Consider the following 9,840-nt stretch of genomic DNA (forward strand, 5'->3'; position numbering starts at 1 on the left):
ATGACCTTAATTCCACACCACACCATGCATAAAGGATTTTAAAGAGTCATAACTAAAGAGATCTTAGCGATTCCACGCACTTTTTGCGAGAAACTAAATTTTGTTTAATCTGTTCCCTTCCAAATCACGGTTTTAGCATGGTAGCAGCACCTGTTCGTTCTAGTTAAGAACGAAATCTAGCCCATAACTGAAAATTTTATAACACGTTTTGAAAAAAAACAGCAACTGTCAAGTGAGGAAGAATTGGTATTTTTTTTTTCTTAAACCCACCTCCTCTCCTTTCAATGATGACAAATTTTAAATTCAAAATACATCTAATTTTAACTTTATACGTCACCTACTCTTTTTTTTTATTAAATAGTAGCCAAACCGGACACACTTCAAGTCACCATATTCTACCAAAAACCTTTCAAAAAAAAGACAAAAATTTGCCATTCCCGTGGAAAAGGGCGTCCTCCCCCAACAGGAAGCCCTTCATACGGTGGCTATTTCTTACCACACCTCTAAACTCTTCCGGATGGTGACCCTACGTGTCTCCTATAAAAACAAATAATAATAATAAAGAAATTCAAAATAAACTAATTAAATTAATAATAATAAAACAAATAAACCAAATTATCTATCAGTATAACTTTCTTTTACAAAAAATACACCAACTTATTTACAAATTACAAAAACCTCAAAGAAAGTTATAATGATACCGCTCTTCAATTTTATCTTTTAATTTTTCCCTTTCAACTATATTTCGGCTACTATTTAACTCCAAAAACAAAACAAAAACAAAATCACAAAAACTGGCAACACTGTTTTACCCATTTCTACTTACACTGAAACACACACTCACAACATATCTCCTCAAACATAACCTACATCTTTCCAATAAACTCTTTAACCAACAACTCCATCCACTCAACATCCACTCATTCTTTCCACCTTTCAGTTTCACTTAAACGCGCTATCATTCTCCTGCAATCATAACCAAACCTTCTTAACACAATCTCTTTTCTCCTCTTCCTTCTTTTCCATACATATTCACATAGTTTCATCACAATCAACACCACAGCTCGCTCTCCTCTCATTTCCAGGGATTTCTACATTCAGTTTAATCAACCTTATCTTATCTTCCTCCGTATTCCAAATTACTCCACGATCTCTTAAGGCACTAAAACACTTATCCACAATTCCTTCATTATATTTACAATTGAAAAATTCGTGCTCCAGGCCATTTATCACTATTTCGTCGTAAAGCTTGCACTTTGGACCTTCATCTTGGGTAAAACGACTTACTCGATCTTGAAACGGCAATATCTCATGAATAAACAGAAACATAAATACCTTGATAAACTGACTATACGGTACACAATGCATTTTCTGAAAAGATAGCTTAAAATTCACAAATGGTTGTTTCGGTATTTGAAGAATCGGTATTTGAAGCTAATTCAGGAAGGCAATAAGAATTTCAGTTTTTTGATCGAATGATCCTTCTAAGTTTCTACAAGTACTGATTCTGTAACAAGAGGTTAGAAAAAACCATAGAGGCAAGATTGTTATTTATAAAGTGACCTTAGCTGGAGGCACTTAATAGTAAGCTTCTAGCTCAATATATTTGAGTCCCTTTTTCAAGACGGACTCGATTCAATGTAATATTACGGGTCTTTGAGACTAATCAACTTTGCTGGTATAATTTCTCGTTTTGCTTTATTACTCGGGAATTGGGCTTCCGTAACCCGGTTACTTCGCAATTATTTGGGCCTCGTTAGGTGGAATATACGGACAATCTAAGTAATCTACGTGCAATTCAGATTTTTTGTTTCTAAAGTTTGTACATACATAAGTATTTATGAGCTTTTTTCAACAAAATAAATTTGAATCACGTATTTATTTCAAAATTACATAATTTTAGTAATTGATCAATTTAAGAGTGAAAATTATTGTAACACATGTAAGACTATGCAAATACGCTTATGGATAAATTCATTGCTCATAGAAAACTTGACATGGGATTATTCCAAATCTTTACGTTTTAATGCATATGAATATAGAAAAATTACAAGTAGTCTTGAGACAGAGAAATTGTATTCAAGTGAGCACTCTCATCTGAAGCTACGCAAATCTTTGGTAGAGTGGTGTCTAGTAGCCCTCCATATATACAAGAATGTTCTCCCCAGAGAAGAGGGAAAACCCGATTGGACGTTGTTAGCCGACTTCATAGATATTATGGGAGACATCTTTGAATACATAAGAGATGGTATTTTCCCCCGTTTCAATATTGACGCAGCATTTGAGGCCTCAGAGACTTTGAAAAAAGGAATTTAGCTGTACATGGGTGGAAACAAAAACATTCCAAACGAGAATCAATTTCAATGGTATGTAAATGAATATGAAAAAAAATATAATCTGTACCGTCGAAAGTCAATATATCCACTTGCTGAATTTCAGCTAAAATTGACATTATTAGCAAATGAATGATGCCTCTCGTTTCTTTATGCGAATGGGCAACTGGCCCCCGCAGAAGAACAAATAGAAGAGTGGCGAAAGGTTGCTAAGGCAATCCACGCTATGACCGACATCTATGAGCAACTAAAGGATGAATGTTTTTCTTTGCAGTATCTTGAAGATGCACGTAAGAATATCGAATCTTTACGGCTTGAACAAAAATCTATTCTACTTCGACAGGACCAGAACTTTCCGGTTTCAGGTGAGGTTCAAGGATCTTCATCCTTTTTGTCGCAATTTCCTAGCTATCAACGCAAATTGGAATCATTATTTTCACACGGACCATGCTATGACCGAGATTGTGTAAAAGGCGAATGTGACTACGAATTACCATACCATATTGAAGATGTTAGTAATATCGATCCTTACGAGGAAAAAGATCATGTCCCTATGCCAACAACAGCAGAAACAGCACATTTGAGCAACTTTGACCAGGAAAAACTTCACAACAAAATTCAATAGAAAGAAAACAAAAGGAACAGCAACAGACTTACATGAACTATGACACTGAAGACAGTGACTCTGACAAAAAACCTTATGAGGAGATACACAATAATCAACGCGAACTTGCTAAAAGTAAAATATCAGCAAAGAAGGTTCCAGAAAAGAAAAAAGTAGTTAATAATAATGATAAATATGAGTTGGATGAGCACAGTGGTGATTCAGAAAGTGAACGAAGAAGCCAGAGAAATGGGAGGAAACAAATATATACTGATTACGAGGAGAAAGATGAGGAAAGTCGAGGTAAAAAAAATACGAGAAAATAGAATGTTTCAAAAGCAAGGCCAGAATTCAATTATGAAAATTTTGAAAAAATGTTTAAAAAAACTAAAGACAGAGATAAAGATGAAACAAAAACAGCCTTAAAGCAAAAAGAAAAGAAAAATGAAAATAAAGAAGGCCATACCAAATCCAAATCAAGGAGTGAAAAGGATACAAAATCCAAGGAAGTCAAAGCAGATGAAGGTATAAAAAAAGAAAGGCACAACAAATTACCAGAAGATAAAAACAAAACAAAGGAGAGAAAAGTAGTAAAGGTATAACGATAGAGAGAGGGTTGTCCCCCCATATAGGTATAACGATAGAGAGAGGGGTGTCTCCCTATATAGCTATAATATTTCCGAGCAGAGTGTCTCCCTATATAGCTATAACAGTTTCAAGCAGACAGTGCTCCCGTCAATACAAGCAGACAGTGTAATGACCGGAATTCAACCACCGTGAAAATTCGTGATGTTTCTGTTCAAAGTGCGTGACGTTTCCTTTGTATGAAATTGTGAAATTCTTTTTGTAATTTAATTTGTTAGGTGTGGTAGACTTATGTTTAACCTTGAACTAATTTAAATAAATTAATTTATTATTATTTCATTTACTATATTATATTAATTTACTTAATTAAAATAATTTACAAAATTACATTAATTAATTTTTTTTTAATTTTAATAGTTTTTTTTTATTGATGAAATTTTATTGTACTCTAATGATGATATTTTTCTTTTCCAATGATACGATTTTTTACATTTGATTTTTATGAAATTTGTGTTTGATGTAGGAATCGAACGTGAGACCCGTGATTTCCTAAGGTAAAAGAACGACACGTTAATTGACGGAACCAACAAGCCATTGAACATATTATGATTTTAGAAATACATCCAATGAGTTGTTTCTGGGATATTGCCCAACTGATTTTAAGCGTCACAATATCGTAACAGGTTCATTCCATTGAACTGGAACAAGTTCAAGCACATTCGATTTATCAATTAGATGTTTGATAGGTGTTAGGTGACATGTTTCGCGGCTTTCATATGGCATCACCATGAGAATATGCATAGAATGCTAATTTGATACGCATAATAGGTAAACAATTTTTTCTGATACTTGGGCCCCACGTCCTCCCCCGAGCCCGACCTCCTATCGCTTTACCCTCCCTTAAGCCCCTATCCCTCCACCCACCCTCCAACCCCCCCCCCCAACATTTTTTTTACCTTTTTTTTAACTTTTTTTCAACTTTTTTTACATTTCTAAATCATATCAGAGTAATAGACTTAAACTTTCGACTTAAGTTTTTAAAAAAATTCTCGTGCATACTGTTAATGATGACATATTTTTCTCTCACGATTTTTTTTCATGAAAAACAAACTATTTTTTCTTCTTTTTTTAAGGCCAATTATGAAGAATGGGTTATGAAAGAATAAAACACACAAACACACACACACAAAAACTTACAAACACACACACACAAAAACTTACAAACATACAAAAACTTACACACACACAAACAAAAACATACATACACACAAAAACTTACTCAAACACACAAAAACTCACACACACACAAAAACTAAAAAACACACCCAAAATTACAAACGCAAAAAAAATTAAACCCACAAAAAAAACTTAAACAAAAACAATAACATACACACGCACAAAAACTTTAACACCCAAAAAAACTTAACATCGCACAAAAACTTCAACATACGCTAACACATAAAATCACAAAAAAACTAGCGCGCACCCTATATAATACACGCAAAAAAGAAATTAAACACACACAAAAACTTTAAAACACACAAAAATTAACGAGCACAAACCATAAAACTTACATAAACCCACAAAAAACAATTACACACACACAAAAACTTACCAAAAAGAAAAATTTTACACACACAAAAAAACAAGCACAAAAAAACAAAATTACATACACAACAAAAACTTACACACACACACAAAAACTAACACACACACAAAAACAAACACACACAAAAAAAATTAAAAACGAGAAAAAACTTACGCATACACACAAAAAACTTAAAAAAAAAAAATCTAATACACACACACACATACAAAAAAACTCAGAAGACCAAACAATCTTACACACACACAAAAACTTAAACATGCACAAAAACGTTAAAAACAAAAAAAAAAAAATACACAAACACACACAAAATTACACACACACAAAAACTCACATACACACATACACTTACACACACACAAAAACTAACACACACAAAAAAACTAAAACACACACAAAAACTAACACACACACACAAACAAACACACACAAAAACTAACCCAAAAAAACACAAAAACTAACATACAAACAAAAAACTGAAAAATAAAAAAAATTACACACACACAAAAACTAAAACACGAACAAAAACTAAAACAAAAATACACAAAATCAAGCACAAAAAAACTTACACACACACAAAAACTTATACACGCACACAACCACTAAAAGACATACAAAAACTTAAAAAAACACAAAAACTTACACACACACAAAAACTTAATAAAACACAAACAATTAATCACAAACAAAAACTTACAAACACACAAAAACTTACACACACACAAAAACTTACACACACACCAAAAAACAAACACACACACACAAAAACATACACACACACACACAAAAACAAAAAAACACACAAAAAATGACACACACACAAAAAAATACACACACAAAAAACTTACACACACACACAAAAACTTACACACACAAACAAAATTACACACACACAAAGAAACTTACACACACACACAAAATTACACACACAAAGAAAACTTACACACGCACACAAAAACTTACACACACACAAAAACTATCACACACACAAAAAACTTAGACAGACGAAAAAACTTACAAAAACAAAAGAACTGAAACAAACACATAACCAAACAAAAAAAACACTTACACACACACAAAAACTTCAGAGAGCAAACAAGAACTTACACACACAAAAACTTACAAACACGACCGAACTTACACACAAAAAAACTCTTACACACACACACACACATTATTACAAAAACTCAAAAAAACTTACAAACACTAAAATAATCTTACACACACACACAAAAACTTACACGATCACACAAAAAAAAACAAACTCAATCACTAGCCACAACACACTCAAATACACACACACACACAAACTTAACCACACACAAAAACTAACCCAAAAACAACAACAAAAACAAATACACAAAAAACTTACACACACACAAAAACTTAAACAAACAAAAAAACAAACACAAGCACAAAAACAAACACACACACAAAAACTATCACACACACAAATCAACTTACACAATAGCAAAAGCTTACACACACACAAAAACTTACACACACACAAAAACTTAAACACACACAAATATTTACAAACACACAAAAACTTGAGCACACACACAAAATTACAAACGCAAAAAAACTAACAAACACACAAACTAAAAAGAACACACAACAACAAACCCACTCACAAAAATTAAAACGCATACCAACTCATACGCACACACACTAAATAAACAACACACACAAAACTTACACACACAAAAAAACTCACACACACACTGAATAATACACACACACAAAAACTAACAAACAAAAAGAAAATTACACACCCATCCAAATTTACACCAACACATAAACTTACAAGCCAACAATCAATTTTACACAAAGAACCGAAAACTTACACACACAATAAAGATTGAAAACTCACAAACTCATACACACACACAAAAACTTACACACACACAAAAACTAACAACCATACAAAAACTTAAAAACAAACAAATCATACACACACAAACACACACAAAAACTTACACACACAAGAAAAAACTAACACCAAAACACAAACAATCATACAAAAACAAAAACTTACACACACAAACAAACTTACACACACAAAAAAACTTACACACACACACACAAAAACTTACACACACACAAAAAACTTACACACACACAAAAACTTATAAGAAATCAAGCAAACATAAACAAACAAACACACATACACACACACAAAAACTAACACACACACAAAAAAACTAACACACACACACACAAAATCAAAAACACACACAAAAACTTTAACACGAACAAAAACTAGAACAAACACTCACAAATACAGACAAACACAAAAAATTACACACTCAAACACATACTTACACACACACAAAAACTTACACACACACAAAAACTATTGCCTTTAATGAAAGAAGCTTTCTGCTTTCAAACTATTAATATACAGAAGATGGACAATAAAGAGGTCCAGTGACTATCAGCAACGGATATTAGTAATTTTGTTTATCCTAGACATCATTGCTAAATGAAACCGACGAGAACATAAAAAGCTTTGAAAAACTTTTGCCACTAAAAGTAATCAAGCATATCTTCACTCTACATTAAGGTTTTCATTTTATTTAAAGTTTAAACACAACAATAACCGAAACAAGCTGATTTAATATTCTCCATAAACAGATAGCCTTTATTATTATTAAACAATTTCAATCAAATAAACGAGAATATTCAAAGAAAAAGAATATTCTATTTATGTTCGGACGAAAATATTCAAAATTAAGAAAAAATCAGGAAGCCAATCTTTAATGAAAGAAGCTTTCTGCTTTTAAACTATTAATATGCAGAAGATGCACAATAAAGAGTTCCAGTGACATACAGCAACGGAAATTAGTACGTTTCGTTTATCCTAGAATTCATTACTAAATGAAACCAACGAGAACATAAAAGCTTTGAAAAACTTTTTGCTACTAAAACTGAACAAACACATCTTCATTCTACATGAAATTTTTCATTTTATTTAAAGTTTAAACACAGTAATAACCGAAAAAAAACGATCTAATATTCTCTATAAACAGATAGCCTTTATTATTATTAAACAATTTCAATCAAATAAACGAGAATATTCAAAGAAAAAGAATATTCTATTTATGTGGGACGAAAATATTCAAAATTAAGAAAAATCAGGAAGCCAATCTTTAAAGAAAGAAGCTTTCTGCTTTTAAACTATTAATATGCAGAAGATGCACAATAAAGAGTTCCAGTGACATACAGCAACGGAAATTAGTACTTTCGTTTATCCTAGAATTCATTACTAAATGAAACCGACGAGAACATAAAAGCTTTGAAAAACTTTTGCTACTAAAACTGAACAAACACATCTTCACTCTACATAAAAGTTTTCATTTTATTTAAAGTTTAAACACAATAATAACCGAAAAGAAACCGATTTAATATTCTCCATAAACAGATAGTCTTTATTATTATTAAACAATTTCAATAAAATAAACGAGAATATTCAAAGAAAAAGAATATTCTTTTTTGTGTGGGAGGAAAATATTAAAAATTAAGAAAAATCAGGAAGCCAATCTTTAATGAAAGAAGTTTTCAGCTTATCAAACTACTGATATGCAGAAGATGTACAATAAAGAGGCCAGTGATATACAGCAACAGATATTAGTACTTTTCGTTTATCTTAGACCCCTAAAATGTCTCAATCTGTTTCGCCTAAATAATCTTCTAAAATGTCTCAATCTGTTTCGTTCAAATAATCCTCTAAAATTTCTCAATCTGTTTCGCCCAAATAATCCCCTAAAATGTCAATTAATCTCTGTTGGTTCCTTTGCTTTGGTAACTGTGCACTGACACATTTAAAATTTTTAGGAAACCAGTCTCGCGTTAAATATATTCAAATGTCATTAATCTTACTGTTTCTCGTTTGAATTTCTGAAAATTATCTAAAGATGTCCTAGTTATACTATAAAGGCTTCGAAATAATAATTCCAGAGTTTATCTCTCATCCTAAAGAAGCCTTTTAGTTTCTTAATTCCCCTTATGATACATTAGAATTCCCCATCAGATTTTCATCATTGGTGATTATGCAAATGTTCCGTTAGTATTTTAGCTCTCTGATTGACCTAGAAAAAGGGCATGTGGCTGTGACGGCAATTTGTCTCGGATCTTAAGGACACCCTTTACTACTATTTTTTGAAATTTTTGTTCCTTTTGTGTTTCATTTATTTATTGATTTGTGGTAGTTTTATGATTGGAAGATTATTTTTCTTTATTTTTGCTCATTTTTGGCTTAATGGAGCTCTACTTTTCGTTGAAAAACTTTTTTTGTGGGAAAAGCCTTTTAAATTAATTTTTGTTTATTTTTTATTGACAGTCTTTTTCATGGAAAAAATAATATTTTATATCTATTAATTCTTCTATTTTCTTTCTATAAGCAGCCATAGTATGGGTTGTGCTTTAAAAAAAGAAGAAAAAACAGAACATGGATTGTCAGTTTAATAGACATATTCTGATTTTAGGCATAACCCTTCAAGTTTTAATATTTTTTTTATTTATGAAAGTAAGAAAAGTAAAAACATTTCAAACGTATTTTGTTTTCAGTAAAGCACAAATTGTGTTCTGGTCTTTGGGAGACAAGGGGGTAATCAGCCCTGCTCTTATTAATTTTTGCTCGTTTTGTGTTTGACTCTGGCTATTTATTGTAATTTTGGTTCTTATTGAGTCTCATAAATTTATTGATGGTG

This window comes from Artemia sp. Qi Xiang Cuo, chromosome 13 (genome assembly GCF_049724085.1).
Source record: "Artemia sp. Qi Xiang Cuo chromosome 13, ASM4972408v1, whole genome shotgun sequence".
Lineage (NCBI taxonomy): Eukaryota > Metazoa > Arthropoda > Branchiopoda > Anostraca > Artemiidae > Artemia > Artemia sp. Qi Xiang Cuo.